This window comes from Pongo abelii, chromosome 14 (assembly GCF_028885655.2).
Source record: "Pongo abelii isolate AG06213 chromosome 14, NHGRI_mPonAbe1-v2.0_pri, whole genome shotgun sequence".
NCBI classification, from domain to species: domain Eukaryota; kingdom Metazoa; phylum Chordata; class Mammalia; order Primates; family Hominidae; genus Pongo; species Pongo abelii.
In genome coordinates, this window is record NC_071999.2 from 53,964,183 (window position 1) to 53,983,847 (window position 19,665).

General features: G+C 38.1%; 1 protein-coding gene and 1 non-coding gene across 5 annotated transcripts in view; both read left to right on the forward strand.

Moving 5' to 3' along the window:
* Nucleotides 1-19,665, forward strand: part of FNDC3A (fibronectin type III domain containing 3A) — a 227,551-nt gene that overhangs the window by 11,459 nt on the left and 196,427 nt on the right. The window lies entirely within an intron of this gene.
* On the forward strand, nt 6,779-6,881 carry LOC112128691 (U6 spliceosomal RNA). The gene has a single exon (XR_002911168.1). It is a non-coding gene; the product is annotated as a U6 spliceosomal RNA (small nuclear RNA).

The window sequence follows — 19,665 nt, forward strand, 5'->3', positions numbered from 1 at the left end:
TCTGATGGCCAGTGATGGTGAGCATTTTTTCATGTGTTTTTTGGCTGCATAAATGTCTTCTTTTGAGAAGTGTCTGTTCATGTCCTTCGCCCACTTTTTGATGGGGTTGTTTGTTTTTTTCTTGTAAATTTGTTGGAGTTCATTGTAGATTCTGGATATTAGCTGTTTGTCAGATGAGTAGGTTGCGAAAATTTTCTCCCATTTTGTAGGTTGCCTGTTCACTCTGATGGTAGTTTCCTTTGCTGTGCAGAAGCTCTTTAGTTTAATTAGATCCCATTTGTCAATTTTGGCTTTTGTGGCCATTGCTTTTGGTGTTTTAGACATGAAGTCCTTGCCCATGCCTATGTCCTGAATGGTAATGCCTAGGTTTTCTTCTAGGGTTTTTATGGTTTTAGGTCTAACATTTAAGTCTTTAATCCATCTTGAATTGATTTTTGTATAAGGTGTAAGGAAGGGATCCAGTTTCAACTTTCTCCATATGGCTAGCCAGTTTTCCCAGCACCATTTATTAAATAGGGAATCCTTTCCCCATTGCTTGTTTTTCTCAGGTTTGTCAAAGATCAGATAGTTGTAGATATGTGGCATTATTTCTGACAGCTCTGTTCTGTTCCATTGATCTATATCTCTGTTTTGGTACCAGTACCATGCTGTTTTGGTTACTGTAGCCTTGTAGTATAGTCTGAAGTCAGGTAGTGTGATGCCTCCAGCTTTGTTCTTTTGGCTTAGGATTGACTTGGCGATGCGGGCTCTTTTTTGGTTCCATATGAACTTTAAAGTAGTTTTTTCCAATTCTGTGAAGAAAGTCATTGGTAGCTTGATGGGGATGACATTGAATCTGTAAATTACCTTGGGAAGGATGGCCATTTTCATGATATTGATTCTTCCTACCCATAAGCATGGAATGTTCTTCCATTTGTTTGTATCCTCTTTTATTTCCTTGAGCAGTGGTTTGTAGTTCTCCTTGAAGAGGTCCTTCACATCCCTTGTAAGTTGGATTCCTAGGTATTTTATTCTCTTTGAAGCAATTGTGAATGGGAGTTCACTCATGATTTGGCTCTCTGTTTGTTATTGATGTATAAGAATGCTTGTGATTTTTGTACATTGATTTTGTATCCTGAGACTTTGCTGAAGTTGCTTATCAGCCTAAGGAGATTTTGGGCTGAGACAATGGGGTTTTCTAGATATACTATCATGTCATCTGCAAACAGGGACAATTTGACTTCCTCTTTTCCTAATTGAATACCCTTGATTTCCTTCTTTTGTCTAATTGCCCTGGCCAGAACTTCCAACACTGTGTTGAATAGAAGTGGTGAGAGAGGGCATCCCTGTCTTGTGCCAGTTTTCAAAGGGAATGCTTCCAGTTTTTGCCCATTCAGTATGATATTGGCTGTGGGTTTCTCATAAACAGCTCTTATTATTTTGAGATACATCCCATCAATACCTAATTTATTGAGAGTTTTTAGCATGAAGGGTTGTTGAATTTTGTCAAAGGCCTTTTCTGCATCTATTGAGATAATCATGTGGTTTTTGTCTTTGGTTCTGTTTATATGCTGGATTACATTTATTGATTTGCGTATATTGAACCAGCCTTGCATCCCAGGGATGAAGCCCACTTGATCATGGTGGATAAGCTTTTTGATGTGCTGCTGGATTCTGTTTGCCAGTATTTTATTGAGGATTTTTGCATCAATGTTCATGAAGGATATTGGTCTAAAATTCTCTTTTTTTGTTGTGTCTCTGCCAGGCTTTGGTATTAGGATGATGCTGGCCTCATAAAATGAGTTAGGGAGGATTCCCTCTTTTTCTATTGATTGGAATGGTTTCAGAAGGAATGGTACCAGCTCCTCCTTGTACCTCTGGTAGAATTTGGCTGTGAACCCATCTGGTCCTGGACTTTTTTTGGTTGGTAAGCTATTGATTATTGCCACAATTTCAGCTCCTGTTATTGGTCTATTCAGAGATTCAATTTCTTCCTGGTTTAGTCTTGGGAGGGTGTATGTGTTGAGGAATTTATCCATTTCTTCTAGATTTTCTAGTTTATTTGCGTAGAGGTGTTTGTAATATTCTCTGATGGTAGTTTGTATTTCTGTGGGATCGGTGGTGATATCCCCTTTATTCATTTTTTATTGCATCTATTTGATTCTTCTCTCTTTTTTTCTTTATTAATCTTGCTAGCGGTCTATCAATTTTGTTGATCCTTTCAAAAAACCAGCTCCTGGATTCATTGATTTTTTGAAGGGTTTTTTGTGTGTCTATTTCCTTCAGTTCTGCTCTGATTTTAGTTATTTCTTGCCTTCTGCTAGCTTTTGAATGTGTTTGCTCTTGCTTTTCTAGTTCTTTTAATTGTGATGTTAGGGTGTCAATTTTGGATCTTTCCTGCTTTCTCTTGTGGGCATTTAGTGCTATAAATTTCCCTCTACACACTGCTTTGAATGCATCCCAGAGATTCTGGTATGTTGTGTCTTGGTTCTCATTGGTTTCAAAGAACATCTTTATTTCTGCCTTCATTTCGTTATGTACCCAGTAGTCATTCAGGAGCAGGTTGTTCAGTTTCCACGTAGTTGAGCGGTTTTGAGTGAGATTCTTAATCCTGAGTTCTAGCTTGATTGCACTGTGATCTGAGAGATAGTTTGTTATAATTTCTGTTCTTTTACATTTATTGAGGAGAGCTTTACTTCCAAGTATATGGTCAATTTTGGAATAGGTGTGGTGTGGTGCTGAAAAAAATGTATATTCTGTTGATTTGTGGTGGAGAGTTCTGTAGATGTCTATTAGGTCTGCTTGGTGCAGAGCTGAGTTCAATTCCTGGGTATCCTTGTTGACTTTCTGTCTCGTTGATCTGTCTAATGTTGACAGTGGGGTGTTAAAGTCTCCCATTATTAATGTGTGGGAGTCGTAAGTCTCTTTGTAGGTCACTCAGGACTTGCTTTATGAATCTGGGTGCTCCTGTATTGGGTGCATATATATTTAGGATAGTTAGCTCTTCTTGTTGAATTAATCCCTTTACCATTATGTAATGGCCTTCTTTGTCTCTTTTGATCTTTGTTGGTTTAAAGTCTGTTTTATCAGAGACTAGGATTGCAACCCCTGCCTTTTTTTGTTTTCCATTTGCTTGGTAGATCTTCCTCCATCCTTTTATTCTGAGCCTATGTGTGTCTCTGCATGTGAGATGGGTTTCCTGAATACAGCACACTGATGGGTATTGAGTCTTTATCCAATTTGCCAGTCTGTGTCTTTTAATTGGAGCATTTAGTCCATTTACATTTAAAGTTAATATTGTTATGTGTGAATCTGATCCTGTCATTATGATGTTAGCTGGTTATTTTGCTCATTAGTTGATGCAGTCTCTTCCTAGTCTCGATGGTCTTTACATTTCGGTATGATTTTGCAGTGGCTGGTACCGGTTGTGCCTTTCCATGTTCAGCGCTTCCTTCAGGAGCTCTTTTAGGGCAGGCCTGGTGGTGACAAAATCTCTCAGCATTTGCTTTTCTGTAAAGTATTTTATTTCTCCTTCACTTATGAAGCTTAGTTTGGCAGGATATGAAATTCTGGGTTGAAAATTCTTTTCTTTAAGAATGTTGAATATTGGCCCCCACTCTCTTCTGGCTTGTAGGGTTTCTGCCGAGAGATCCGCTGTTAGTCTGATGGGCTTCCCTTTGATGGTAACCCGACCTTTCTCTCTGGCTGCCCTTAACATTTTTTCCTTCATTTCAACTTTGGTGAATCTGACAATTATGTGTCTTGGAGTTGCTCTTCTCGAGGAGTATCTTTGTGGCGTTCTCTGTATTTCCTGAATCTGAATGTTGGCCTGCCTTGCTAGATTGGGGAAGTTCTCCTGGATAATATCCTGCAGAGTGTTTTCCAACTTGTTTCCATTCTCCCCGTCACTTTCAGGTACACCAATCAGACGTAGATTTGGTCTTTTCACATAGTCCCACATTTCTTGGAGGCTTTGCTCGTTTCTTTTTATTCTTTTTTCTCTAAACTTCCCTTCTCGCTTCATTTCATCTTCCAGGGCTGATACCCTTTCTTCCATTTGATCGCATCGGCTCCTGAGGCTTCTGCATTCTTCACGTAGTTCTCGAGCCTTGGTTTTCAGCTCCATCAGCTCCTTTAAGCACTTCTCTGTATTGGTTATTCTAGTTATACATTCTTCTAAATTTTTTTCAAAGTTTTCAACTTCTTTGCCTTTGGTTTGAATATCCTCCCGTAGCTCGGAGTAATTTGATCGTCTGAAGCCTTCTTCTCTCAACTCGTCAAAGTCACTCTCCGTCCAGCTTTGTTCCGTTGCTGGTGAGGAACTGCGTTCCTTTGGAGGAGGAGAGGTACTCTGCTTTTTAGAGTTTCCAGTTTTTCTGCTTTGTTTTTTTCCCATCTTTGTGGTTTTATCTACTTTTGGTCTTTGATGATGGTGATGTACAGATGGGTTTTTGGTGTGGATGTCCTTTCTGTTAGTTTTCCTTCTAACAGACAGGACCCTCAGCTGCAGGTCTGTTGGAGTACCTGGCAGGCCGTGTGAGGTGTCAGTCTGCCCCTGCTGGGGGGTGCCTCCCAGTTAGGCTGCTCGGGGGTCAGGGGTCAGGGACCCACTTGAGGAGGCAGTCAGCCTGTTCTCAGATCTCCAGCTGCGTGCTGGGAGAACCACTGCTCTCCTCAGAGCTGTCAGACAGGGACATTTAAGTCTGCAGAGGTTACTGCTGTCTTTTTGTTTGTCTGTGCCCTGCCCCCAGAGGTGGAGCCTACAGAGGCAGGCAGGCCTCCTTGAGCTGTGGTGGGCTCCACCCAGTTCAAGCTTCCAGGCTGCTTTGTTTACCTAAGCGAGCCTGGGCAATGGCGGGCGCCCCTCCCCCAGCCTCGCTGCTGACTTGCAGTTTGATCTCAGACTGCTGTGCTAGCAATCAGCGAGACTCCGTGGGCGTAGGACCCTCTGAGCCAGGTGCGGGCTATACTCTCCTGGGGCACCGTTTCCTAAGCCCGTCGGAAAAGCACAGTATTCGGGTGGGAGTGGCCCGATTTTCCAGGTGCCGTCTGTCACCCCTGGAAAGGGAACTCCCTGACCCCTTGCGCTTCCCGAGTGAGGCAATGCCTCGCCCCTGCTTCGGCTGGCGCACGGTGCACTCACCCACTGACCTGCGCCCACTGTCTGGCACTCCCTAGTGAGATGAACAGGGTACCTCAGATGGAAATGCAGAAATCACCCGTCTTCTGCGTCGCTGGCGCTGGGAGCTATAGACCGGAGCTGTTCCTATTCGGCCATCTTGGCTCCAGGAGCTGTTTTTTTTTTTTTTTTGAGGCGGAGTCTTGCTCTGTCGCCCAGGCTGGAGTGCAATGGCGCGATCTCGACTGACTGCAACCTCCGCCTCCCAGTTTCAAGAGATTCTCCTGCCTCAGCCTCCTGAGTAGCTGGGACCAGAAGCACGTGCCACCACACCCGGCTAATTTTTTGTATTTTTTAGTGGAAACGGGGTTTCAGCATGTTGGTCAGACTGGTCTCAAACTCATGACCTCATGATCCGCCCACCTCAGTCTGGGATTACAGGCGTGAGCCACTGCGCCTGGCCCGGAAGATTTTTTTTAAAAAGAAGTTGAAGGAAGATGAGTATGATTAGAGGCAATCTTTAACCAAGGCATAGTTGTAGATTTATAAACAAAGAATCCGGTCATCTCAGAAAGGACTACTTTAAGGACTACTGGATTCTGCAGACAAATCTACTTATAGGAAATAAAGAAATGTTTCTTGATTTTATTATGATAAAATTATTTTGGAGGAATTAGTGAAGGAAACGTTAATATGGTTAAGTTATAGTAATACAGTAGCTTTTATACAGGAACTCAAACTTTCTGTTGTGAATTTAGTTACCAATGTATTACTGTGGCCAGAAAATATTCAGAAACTACAGGTTTAATCTTCAGTCCAAAAATCACACCAATGGATTTGAAGTTCTACAAGAGCAAAGTTAACAATCTGTAATATAAAAACTAATGTTTTATATAATACTTCTAAAAAGGACAGTAAAATATTTGAAAGTGAAAATAGGATTGTCCCAGGTGTAGTTGCCTTTTGGCTCTAAACGGTAGCCTATGTGCTCCAAAGACACTGGACAGCTAGAGCTATATGTGGAACTTAAGAAGATGTTACTTAAAAGAAAAACAGATCTATGTGCACACTATCAGTCCTTTAATGGACTGGGGTTCATTTCTTGGAAGCAGTTCTTTCTCTCTTGTTTCCATAGTTTCCTGACTGGAAGTATCTTTTTGATCAAGATTTCCTTTGAAGTCTATTTTAACAGGATTTTCATGTTAGTATTAAGGTATAATTTCTTAGTGGGAGAATGGGGGCTGTATCTCCTAAATGCCGAATTAAATTTAAATTTAGTATATCTGACCAAGAAGGGTAAGGATGGTGGCTCTGAATGCCCTCTTCCCTTTTAAACCTTTCTTCACTTAAGGGACATAAAAGAGTGAAGCTTATCCATCTGACCAACACTACTCTTTCCTTCTTTCCGGTGGATGTGGGATTGGAGAAGAATAAGATAAATAAGTTATAGTAAATTTGTTGCTAACAATCTGTAAATTATTGATTTCCTCGTAAGTGTATGAACACTTTCATTAGGTTAAATTGTTGATATTTTAAAGTTTTTTACCTCAGTGGCAATTTCATATGGTTTGACCTATTGCATTATGAAACTATGGCTATCATCACTGCCCTATATATAAAAATGTTATGGCACTTAAACGAAAATACATTATAACTTATTTAAATAGCATAAATTTGTGCGTGCTTTGGCAGCACATATACTAAAATTGGAACGATGCAGAGAAGATTAGCATGGCCCCTGCGCAAGGATGACACACAAATTCGTGAAGCGTTCTGTATTTTTCAGACTCTAAACCAACAAAGATAAAAAAAGACAAGGGCATTACATAATGGTAAAGGGCTGAATGCAACAAGAAGAGCTAACTCTCATAAATATGTATGTGCCTAATACAGGAGCACCGAGATTTATAAAACAAGTTCTTAGAGACCTACAAAGAAACTTAGACTCCCACACCATAATAGTGGGAGACTTTTAACACCCCACTGTCAATATTAGATCAACGAGACAGAAAATTAACAAGGATATTAAGGACTTGAACTCAGCTCTGGATCAAGTGGACTTAATAGACATCTACAGAACTCTCCACCCCAAAGCATAAATTCATAAACAGTACATCACTGATGAAATGTCAACATCCAAGCCAAATTGGAATGTTTATGAATACACCTACTTTAGCAACAGGTAAAGCCAAAAATATTGTTACTGCAGATATGTATCATTATACATTAAAGGGTTAAACAACCTTCTCCAGAATCTAAATTGCATATGAGAATGATAAAAGCCATAATATAGTAATTTATAATTTAAAAGCTTGTAGTATGGCCAGGTGCTTGGCTCACGCCTAGTAGTCCCAGGACTTTGGGAGGCTGAGGTGGGAGGATTGCTTGATATAAGGAGTTTGAGACCAGCCTGAGCAACATAGCAAGACCTTGTTTTTACTAAATAATAAGTAAATAAGTAAGTAAGCCAGGCATGGTGGCACATGCCTGTAGTCCCAGCTACTTTGGAGGCTGAGGTGGGAGAATTGCTTAAGCCCAGGAGCCTGCAGTGGGCCATGATTGTGCCACTGCACTCCAGCCTGGGTGAGAGAGTGAGGACTTGTCTCAAAAAAAAAAAAAAAAAGATAAGAAAAAGCTTGTAGTAATTTAAAAGTTAAAGCTATCAGATATGAAAACCTTAAGTGTTCAGCAAAGTACGGATAAACATATACATTTAAGGAAACTACACAGGGCTGGAGAAAGAGCCAGCTAAAAAGATTGTATATAGAACAGTATCCAAGCTCACACAGGGCCAGAAGAAGTGCCTGTTTCCACTAGCTAGAACAGAAAGCCTCGTAATTCACAAGGCATTCAGTAGAGTACTCTGGAGGGTTTTGCATTAGTAGTGGGGAAAAATTAATTACATATTAAATGCAACTCTGTTCTTGCTTAATCCATCGTAAAAGCAAGTCCCAAAGAATCAAACTTTGTCCGAGTCCCTTAGCCACATCTTATAACAAATCTCCAGATTATTTATGGAAATACAAAAATATCTAACAGCCAACAAGATAAAGTTAACAGTATCTTACATTCAGTTCAAATTACTGAGTCTGCAAAGAAGCAAGAAAATACAAACCATATTGAGAAAAATCAATCACTTGAAATTGGCCTTCAAATGATACTGATGATGATAGTCATTAAAACAGTTATGACTGTTGGAGAAGCTAACAAAAAGACTGAACATGTTAAATAGAGATACTGTCTGATTAAAATTACGTGTCAAAGACATACTACATTAATGGCATGTTAGACTTTGTCGAAGAAAAGATAAGTGTACATGAAGATACAGCAATAGAAACTATCCAAAATGAAGCACAGAAGAAAGAAAATAGAATTTGGAGACAATAACTGAAATAGTATTTGAAGAAATAATGGCTATTTTCCAAAATAGATATAAACTATAAACCAGTAAGCACAATAAGCATAAGAAAGATGAATAAAACTCTGCTAAAACACATCATAATCAAATCACTTAAAGATAACTGTTTTTTTGTTTTTTTTTGAGACAAAGTCTCGCTCTTTTGCCAGGCTGGAGTGCAGTGGCGCAATCTTGGCTCACTGCAACCTTCGCCTCCCAGGTTCAAGCGATTCTCCTGCTTCAGCCTCTCGAGTAGTTGGGATTACAGGTGCATGCCACCATGCCCAGCTAATTTTTGTATTTTTAGTAGAGATGGAGTTTCACCGTGTTGGCCAGGATGGTCTCGATCTCTTGACCTCGTGATCCGCCCACCTTGGCCTCCCAAAGTGCTGGGATTATAGGCGTGAACCACCGTGCCCAGCCCATAAAGGAAATCTTAAAAGCAGCCAAAGAAAAACAGAACAAAGATAAGGGAGACATCAGATCTATCATTAGAAACAATGTAAGCTAGAAGACAATGAAGCAATATCTTTAAAACATTTTTTTGCAAAAACTATCAACCTGGGACTTTTTACCCAAACTATCTTTCAAAATAAAGGCAAAATAAAGATTTCAAATATACAAAAGCTGAAATAATTTATCACTTTGATTTATGAACTAAAAGACATGTTAAATAGAGTCCTTCAAGCAGAAGGAAAATTAAACCATATGGAAACTTGGCCACAAGGAGTTTAGAGTACTGGAGGTGGTAACTATCTGGGCAAACATATAGGATTAAAAAAAAATTATTATTTGAATATCTTTAAAAGACAAATGACTGTTTAATATAAAAATGATGACAGTTGCCAGGTGTGGTGGCTCATGCCTGTAATCCCAGCAGTTTCGGAGGCCAAGGCAGGCAGATTGCTTCAGCCCAGGAGTTTGAGATCAGCCTGGGCAACATGGTGAAATCCTGTCTCCCCAAAAAAAGAAAAAAAAATACAAAAATTAGCCAGGCATGGTGGTGCATGCTTGTAGTCACAGCTGCTTGGAAGCCTAAGTTGGGAGGATCGCTTGAACCCAGGAGGCGGAGATTGCAGTGAGCTGAGATCACACCACTGCATTCTAGCCTGGGCAATAGAGACCCTGCCCTCCCCTAAAAAATGACAACATGAGGTTTAAAACATGTAAAAGTAAAATATACAATAATAGCAAAAATCCCAGAGAAACTGCAGATTTATTGTTGTAAGGTTCTGATACTTATTCCTGAAGTGGTATATTACTTGAAGGTATACAGTAATAAGTAAAAGACATGTATTGTAAACTTTAAAGAAACCACTCAAGTAACAGAGTTGTAGCCTGTAAATCAACAAGAGAGAGGGGATGGTATAATAGGAAATAATTCAAAATGAAGTAAAGAGGGAAAAGGGGACAAAGAACATTTGAAACAAATAGCAAGATGGTGATATAAATCCAGTCGTATCAACAATCACATTACATATAAATGGCCTAAACACCACAATTAAAAGTCAGGGATTGTTGGATTCAATTTTTTAAAATTAAGACCCAAATATTTCACATCTACAAGAAATCCACTTTAAGTTAAAAGGATGGAAAAAGATATACCATGCTTACACTATCCAAAAGAAAACTGAAATCACTAAGTTAAACCAGAAGTTAGGTTACAGAACAAAGAATTCTTACCAGAGATAAAGAGGATTATTTCATACTAATAAAGGGATTAATTAAGAGGGCCTGCAATTATAAATATTTATGCATCTAATATAGGAACTGGCCTGGGGGCAGTGGCTCATGTTTGTAATCCCAGCTCTTTGGGAGGCTGAGGGGGTTGAATCAGTTGAGTCCAGGAGTTCGAGACCAGCCTGGGCAATGTGGTGAAACTCTGTCTCTACAAAAAAATACAAAAATTAGCTGGGTGTGGTGGCACACGCCTGTAGACCCAGCTACTAGGAAGGCTGAGGTGGGAGGATTGCTTGAACCTGGGAGGTTGAGGCTGCAGTGAGCTATGCTCACACCACTGCACTCCAGCCTGAGTGACACAGCAAAACCCTGTCTCAAAAAAAAAAAGAAAAAAAAGAGAGAGAGTGTTTCTAAATATATGCTGGAACTGCAAAGAGAAATACAGATGCTCTTTAATTCATGATGAGGTTATGTCTCGATAAACCCACCTGGTTAAAATATGTCAAAAATGAGTTTAATTCACCTAACCTACTGAACATCGTAGCTTAGCCTAGCCTATCTTAAATGTGCTCAGAACACTTACATTATCATATGGTGGATGAACAAAATCATCTAACACAAAGCCTATTTTATAATAAAGTGTTGAATGTCTCATGTAATTTATCGAATACTGAAAAGTGGAAAACCAAATGCTTGTATGGATACTTGATGTATGGTTTCTACTAAATGTGTATCTCTTTTGCTCCATCATAAAGTCCAAAAATTGTAAGTTGAACCATCACAAGTTGGGGATTGTCTGTATACAAATAATGCAATTTTAGCAGAGATTTCAATACCCCTCTCAATAATTAATAGAAAGTAGAAAGAATGTAAAGCCTAAAACTATGAAATTTCTTAAAGAAAACATAGAAAATCTCTGTGACCTTGCATTAGGTGAAGATTTCTTAAGTATAGCATTGAAAGCACCATTCATAAAATGACAAATTGATAAATTGTACTTTATCATAATTTAAAACTTCTCTTCAAAAGACATTGGTAAGAGAATATAAAAACAAGCCACAGACTGGGAGAAAAATATTTGTAAATCACTTATCTGGTAAAGGACTGCTATCTAGAATATATAAAGCACTATCAAAGCTCAATAATAAGAAAACAGTCTAGTAACTAAATGGACAAAATAATCCAACAAATATTCAACCAAAAATATACCTGGATGGCAGATAAGCACATAAAAACAACATCATTGTTCATGGAAATGCAAAGGCTCCAGTTTACAAATGGTTAGTAGGAAAATTTGAGAGATGACGTGTAAGTTCATTATCTTGATTACGGTAATAGTTTCACAGGTGTATTTATGTGTCAAAATTTATCAAATTGTACACTTTTAAACGTGCAATTTGATATACGTCAGTTATACCTCAGTAAAGCTATTTCGAAAATCAAGAGTAGTTGACACATTGTTGGTGCAAAAGTAACTGTGGTTTTTGCCATTGCTTTCAATTAAAAGTACTATTTGTACCATTAAAAGTAATGGCAAAAACCGCAATTACTTTTGCACCAACCAAGTAGTTATAACAACTACTTGGTGCGTGTTTGTTTAATACATTTAACTCACTACCTGCCATTTCCCAAGAATATTTGAAAGTTTCAACTTTGTTTAATCTACAGGAAATAGCAATTTCACCCTGAGGATAGTATATCATACTCTCCTAGTATATTGATTTGACCGTAATATCCAAAGGCAATTAAAAATTCTTCATTAAACTTGATTCCTTTACAAATACTTTCTTATCCTTAGGTCAGTATTTTTATCTGTTTCTAGTTGAAGGATAATGTATTCACATCTGGGATGAGGCTTTCCAGAATGAGGTATACACCTTACATTGTTATCAACTTTACATCCTTATTATCAGTTAGTACTTAATGTAAAAACTTATTTAGTCTTAGATTTGTATGGCCCAGAGACTAGCAGCATCAGCCTAACCTGGGAACTTATTAGAGATGTGATTTACTGGGCCCCACCACACACCTGTTGAATCATTGAAACTCTGTGTGTGTGGCCCAGGAATCTGTTTTAATAATCCCTGTGGGTCATTCTGATACATACCAGGATTTGAAAGCTGTGATCTTAGAGCAACAATAGGACTTTAGATTCTTAGATACTTCTAGTAGTTTCATTTTTAAAAATCTCATATGATAGCACACTTAAGATTTGTACATTTCTGGTAAAAGGAATTTGAGAAAAAAATTTTTAATGAAGATGTGTACATTTTACCATACATGAACTTTTTTTTTAAGGAACTAAAATTTTGAATGCTAGTAACACATGCAGAAGTGTTTAGGGGTGAAGTATACTGATGTCTGCTACTTTGAAGTGCATTTAAAAAAGATCGCTAGAGGAATACATGCAATTAAAACCTGTCAATTTTAGAACCTAGGTGGCAAGTATATGGGTGTTTACTGTTCAGTTATTTCAGCTTTTCTGTAGGTTAAAAAAATCCTCATAATATAAAATCCTTCCATGACTCCTTTTTAAATTTTTGATCAAGAGAGCGAAATGTGCCCAGAATGTGCTCTTAGGCAAAATAATGGTAGATAGTAATGAAGTTTTAGTATCTTAACAGCAATTATGAATAAAGATATAGAAAACTGTGTTTCACTAGATTGATAATACATTTGTTAATCTTAGAAATTGGCTATTTGAGATTTTTCTAATCAAATTAAAATTGGAAGTGTGATCTTGCTAATGTTCTTTAAATTACCTCCATTGATTGTCTCTTCATATATCCAGATGAAAAGATTCATCAGCTATATATGATCTAGTTAAAGTCACTTTTAAGGACTGATACAAATTATTGGTTTTTTCAAAAATAAAAAAGGAGACTAATGTGGTCTTCAGAAATAAAAAAAATTACTTGCTTTTAAAACATTATTAAAGTCATGACAATCAAATGGATAGTACTTAGATTAAAAGAGGTTTTTAAAGACATGGCAAATAGTAGTGTGCACATCTAATACAAATCCTGATTCAAACAAGTTTTAATGAAAACAAGACAATGCAAAATTTGAACACTGACTACATATTTGATGATTTAAGGAATTATTGAAGTGTGTGTATGGTAATGGTTTTGTAATTATGTTTTAAAAAGGAGTTCTGTGTTTCAGAGATACATACTGAAATATTTGCTGTGGCTGAGCGCGGTGGCTCACACCTGTAATCCTTGCACTTTGGGAGGCCAAGGCGGGCAGATCACAAGGTCAGGAGTTTGAGACCAGCCTGGCCAATATAGTGAAACACCATCTCTACTAAAAATGCAAAAATCAGCTGGGCGTGGTGGCACATGCCTGTAATCCCAGCTACTCAGGAGGTTGAGGCAGGAGAATTGCTTGAACCTGGGAAGCGGAGGTTGCAGTGAGCCGAGATCGTGCCACCGCACTCCAGCCTGGGTGACAGAGCAAGACTCCGTCTCAAAAAAAAAAAAAAAAAGAAATATTTGCAAATGAAGTTTTGGAATGTCCTAGATGTGTTTCATAATACTACAAGACAGGAAGTGGGGTATAGATGAAACTAGACTGGTCATGAGTTGAAGCTGGGTAATGAGTACATGGGGTTCATTATACTATTATGTTTACATTGGTGTATGTTTGAAGTTTTCCACAGTAAAAGGTTTTAAGAAAGATGTAGGTTAAATTTAACTCTTTCATCATGATCTGAGAATGAAATCATCAGTTATTACGGTGTTTCAGTGAGAAAATATTTTCCAATTATATCTGACTTTAAAACAACTAATAATAATATTAATAAGGTCTCTGTGTTGCCCAGGCTGGTCTCAAATTCCTGGGCTCAGGTGGTCCTCCTGCTTCAGCTTCTTAAAGTGCAGAGATTATAGTCGTGAGCCACTGTAAGAGTGAAAGGCCTTTTTATTTATTTCTTTTTTAAAATTTTCAGATATATCTGACTTCTAACAGAATACTCTAAGGGAGCCTATTTCTTGATTGAGGACTGCCTTTTTTTTTTTTTTTTTTTTTTTGTTAGCATAACAATCTTAGTTGTAGCCTTTTTTTGTACCAAATCTTGTACTGTTTTATACTTCCAGTATCCAAAGAAATGAAAAAAGTGAGCATGGGGGAGAGAAAGAAAAGCAAGGAACTAGATTAAGCATAAATCTTTTGAATTATAAAAAGTTGTCTTTTTTTAAATTTAATATCAGTCATTGAAAATGATTAATAGCACTGTCTTCTTACCATCCTCCTCCCTTCTCACTTTCTCTACCAATATACATTTCTATTATAAATATAGAAGAAAACAAGATTGCTTATTATGTCTTCATAAAATTTCACATTAACATATGGACATTTAAAGTGAACTGAAATAATGCATGTAATTATATTTTTAAGAGCCATTTTTCTGCAGTACAGTTGACATCAAAGAGGGTAATTCAAAGAATTAATTAGTTTTGGCAAAAATATAAAATAACCTAATATCCTGTTCTTATTGTTAAATACAGTCTACGAAATATTTGTTTTTGGTTTCTGATAAGAAATGATAGGATAGTTTTGCAGAGTGATTCCCATGAGTTTCATCTAAAAAAATTCCACCACAGGTTATTTCAAATATCTTATTTTTTTGTCTAATATAGTCAAGTTTAGAAGATAAAAAATCCAAACGTTAAAAATGAAATAGAAGTCTAAATTGGAAAAATACATTTTAGGATATCAGTTCATGAGATAAATTAGTAATTTGGATAAAGTCCAAGTTCTAGCAGAACTTATTTAAATTCTCCTGAAAGGGTACTTAGATGGTTGAGAAGCCAAATATGTGTGGTTGCCTATGGCTCTTCAAGACTATTAACTTTTAAATCAAAATTTTGATGGTGGTATAAACCATATTCATATTACAAAAAAAACTTGAGAAATAGAGAAAAATGATTACATAATCTCACCATCTTGATACAGTTGCTACTGTAATTCTAATATTTTTACCTAACATTTTGTTCATGTGTATGTTTAAAAATACTCCTAAATTCTGGAGTTAAATGACTAAAACTCTTTGGAGTACAGTCAGCCTTCCATTTTTGGGGGTTTCACATCCATGGAGTCAATCAACCGTGGATTGAAAATATTTGAAAAAAAATGGATTGTTGCGTCTGTACTAAATATGTACAGAGCTTTTCTTTTTCATTATTCCCTAAACAATACAGTATCACTATTTACGTAGCATTTATATTAGGTATTAAAGTCATACAGAGATGATTTAAAGTGCACAGGAGAATGTGCATAGGTTATATGCAAATACTACACCATTTATATAAGGAGCTTAAGGTTTTGTGGATTTTGGCATCTTTGGGGATCCTGGAACCAATCCCCTGTAGAAACCAAGGAACAACTGCATATGATAGTCTTGTGGTTTCAGATATGGGTCTGGAGACATACAGTTTTTAGTTTGAATTGGACACATCAAAAAACCACATCAAAACACATTGGATTTCGGCAGGGCATGGTGGCTCACACCTGTAATCCCAGCACTTTGGGAGGCCTCGGTGGGTGGATCATTTGAGGTCAGCAGTTCGAGACCAGCCTGACCAACATGGTGAAACCCCATCTCTACTAAAAACACAAAAAATTAGCTGGGCATGATGGCAGGTGCATGTAATCCCAGCTACTCGGGAGGGTGAGACAGGAGAATTGCTCTACCCAGGAGGCAGAGGTTGCAGTGGGCCGAGATTGCACCATTGCACTCCAGCTTGGGTAACAAGAGCGAGACTCTGTCTCAAGGAAAAAAAAAAGACATTGGATGTTGGATGTCTCAATCTAAATGTACATATTTTTCCTATCGGTACTTCAGTTATGGTATTGGTGTAATCCAAGATGTAATCCTGCTTTGCATTTTTCCACATGCATTTTGGACAAAAAGAGCTGAAGTTTCAAACCGCAGACCAAGCTTATTCTCATGAGCTATCTACCTTAGTTTCTAGGTCTAAGCTGTTGTCATCATATAGATAACAAATCTAGGTGAAATTAACGGATATGAATAATAAGGTTAAGGAAGAAAACTAGCAGAATACACGTATAAGGAAACAAGAACAGATTCAGAATTATGTCAGCGGCTGAGTGAGAAAGCACCTGATAGTGTTATGGACTGAATGTTTGTATACCCCTCAAAATTCATACATTGAGCCCTAACCACCAATGTGACAGTATGTGGAACTGGGGCCTTTGGAGATAATTTGGCTTAGAGGAGAGCATGAGGATGGGGTCCCCCATGATCAGATTAGTGTCCTTATAAGAAGAAGAAGAGACCTGAGCTTGCATGCTCTCTGCCTTGAGGACAAAAGGAGAAGGTAGCCATCTGAGAGCCAGAAAGAGGGTTCTTACCAAAAAGCCAACCATGCTAGCACCCTGATCTTGGACATCTTGGCCTGCATAACTGTTAAAAATTATGTCTGTTGTTTAAAGCACCCAGACTATGTTATTTTGCTGTAGTAGCCTAAGTTGAGTAGGACGGTAATTGGTACTAAGAAATGGGTGACTGCTATAACAAGTACCTAAAAATGTGGAAGTAGCTTTGGAACTGTGTAATGAGTAGAGGCTGGAAAAGTTTTGTGGTGTGTCCATAAAAAAAAAATGCTGAGATTGCTGCAACCAGACTGCTAGGGGCAATTCCAGTGAGGGCTCACAGAGAAAAGAGGAGAGCTGGAGAGAAAGCCTCCATCTTCAAGGAGGACACATAAATAATCATGAACAGAATGTCGTTTGAAACATTGGTGATAGGCCATTCTGATGAGGTCTCAGATGGAAATGAGGAGCATGATTTGGACAATGGAGAAAAGGCAATCCTTGTAATAAAGTGGCAAAGAATTTGACTGAATTATGCTCATGTTCCAGTGTTTTCTAGAAGGCAGAACTTGTGAACTGTTAAATTGGGTATTTAGGTAAAGAGATTTCTAAGCCAAGTGTTGAAGGAGCAGTTTGTTTTCTCTTCACTGCTTATTCAGGTTGAGCATCCCTAATTTAAAAATCCGAAATATAAAAAGCTCAAAAATCTGAAACTTTCTGAGCTTTGGCATGATGCCACAAGTGGAAAATTCCATCATGTGATGGGTTGCAGTTAAAATAGTCAAAACTTTGTTTCATGCACAAAATTATTTAAAATATTATGTAAAATTACCTTCTGGCTATGTAAATTACCTTATGTAAAATTACCTTCTGGCTATGTAAGATGTATATAAAACATAAATGAATTTCGTGTTTAGACTTGAGTTTCATCCCTAAGATATTTCATTACGAGTAAGCAAATATTCCAAAATCTGAAAAAAATGTGAAATCTTAAACACTTTTGGTCCCAAGCATTTTGGATAAGGGATACTCAACCTGTAGTAAAATGTAAGGAGAGAGAAATGAATTGAAGAAAGAGAAATGAATTGAAGCAAAAAGGCACCAGAACTTAAAGATCTGGAAAATTCTCAGCATGTCCATATTACAGAAATGAGAAAGAACATTTGGAAGGGAACATCAAAGGTGTGGCTGGCTGACCGTTTGCTAAGGAGATTAGCGTGGGTGTAAACCATGGACCTAATAGCCATCTCAACCGAAGCCAGGAATAGAGACTGAATTATATTAGAAACACTGCCAGCTGAGATTAAAGGAAATAGAGAACATGGGATGGAATGAAGGAAGACTGCGAACACGCATGATCATTTCAGAAAAGGGAGAGGGACTCCAAAGGCAATTCAGAGGTCATCAGGGCTGCTACTCCCACTACAGACCCAAAGTGCATGGGCCCAAAGGGCAAGGCCACTTCCACCTCAGCTTTAAAGGGCAGGACTGCCCCGCAGCAGAGCCTCATGGGAAGGTCCCTGTGAGAGTGCTGCATGGTCAGGTCTCCACCAAGCAGAAGGGACAGGTCACCTCACTGAGCCATGGGAGTGATGCTGCCATTTCAGTATCTGGAAGGCAGGACCGTCACCCCAGTGGATATGGAAAGCAGAGCATTGAATCAAAGATGATGATTCTCAAGCCTTAAGATCTAACGGTATTTGCCTTGGTAGGTTTTGGACTTGCTTGGGACATGTCACCCCTTTCTTTCATCTGATTTCTCCCTTTTGGAGTGGGAATGTCTGTCCTGTGCCTGTCCCACCATTGTCTTTTGCAAATACATAACATATCTGGCTTCACAAAAGCTGGAAAGGAATTTTGCCTCAGGATGAATTGCACCTCTACCTTCACCCGTATCTGATTTAGATGATACTTAGATGAGACCTTGGACTTTAGAGTTGATATTTCCGTGAGTTAAGACTTTGGGGGCTGTTGGGATAGAATGAAAATGACACTAATTTTGGAAGGTCAGGGGCCGAATATTATAGACTGAATATTAGTGTCTCTCCAGAATTCATATGTTGAACCCCTAACCCCCAAAATGATAGTATTAAGAGGTGGAGACTTTGGGAAATAATTACTGAAAATAGTTAGGCTTAGATGAGGTCATGAGGGTGGAGCTCCCATGATGTGATTAGTGTTCTTATATAAGAAGAGTAAGAGACACAAGAGCATCCTCTCTCCCTCATGTGAGGCAACAGCAAGAAGATAGCCATCTGAAAGCCAGGAAGAGAGGATCCTTACCAAGAACCAAATTTGCCAGCATCTAGATCTTAAACTTCCCAGCCTCCAGAAGTGTGACAAATAAATGTCTGTTGTTTCAGTTACACACTTGTGGGTTTTTTTTAAATAGCAGACCAAGCTAAGACAATTTGTAAATGTTTTCTCCCATTCCATAGATTACCTCTTTACTCTGTTGATTGTGTCTTCTGATGCACAAAAGTTTCTAAGTTTGATTAAGTCCCATTTGTCTGTTTTTGCCTTTGTTATGTGTGTTTTTGCTGTCATATCCAAGAAATAATTGCCAAATCCAAAATCATGAAGCTTTTCTCCATGTTTTCTTCTAGAAGTTCTATAGTTTGGTTCTTACATTTGGATCTTTAATCCATTTTGAGTTAATTTTTGTATATAGTGTAAGATAATCCAAATTCATTCTTTTGCATGTGGCTATCCAGTTTTTCATACATCATTTGTTGAAGAGACTGTCCTTTCCTCTTGGCACTCTTGTTGAAGATTATTTGGTCATATATGCTAAAGATTTATTTCTAGGCTCTCTATTCTATTTCACTAGTCTGTTGTCTTCCTTTATGCCAGTACCACACTGTGTTGATTCCTGTGGCTTTGTAATATGTTTTGAAATCAGGAAGCGTGAGTCCTTCAACTTTGTTTTCTTTCAAAATTGCTTTGGCTATTTGGGATCCCCTGAGATACTAGAATTTCAGAATGGATTTTTCTTTTCCTGCAAAATAAGCTATTGGTATTTTGATAGGGATTGCATTGAATCTGCAGATTGCTTTGGATAGTATGGACATTTTAACAATATGAAATCATTCACTTCATGAACATGGGGTGTTTCCACATTTATTTGTGTTTTTAATTTCTTTCAGCAGTGTTT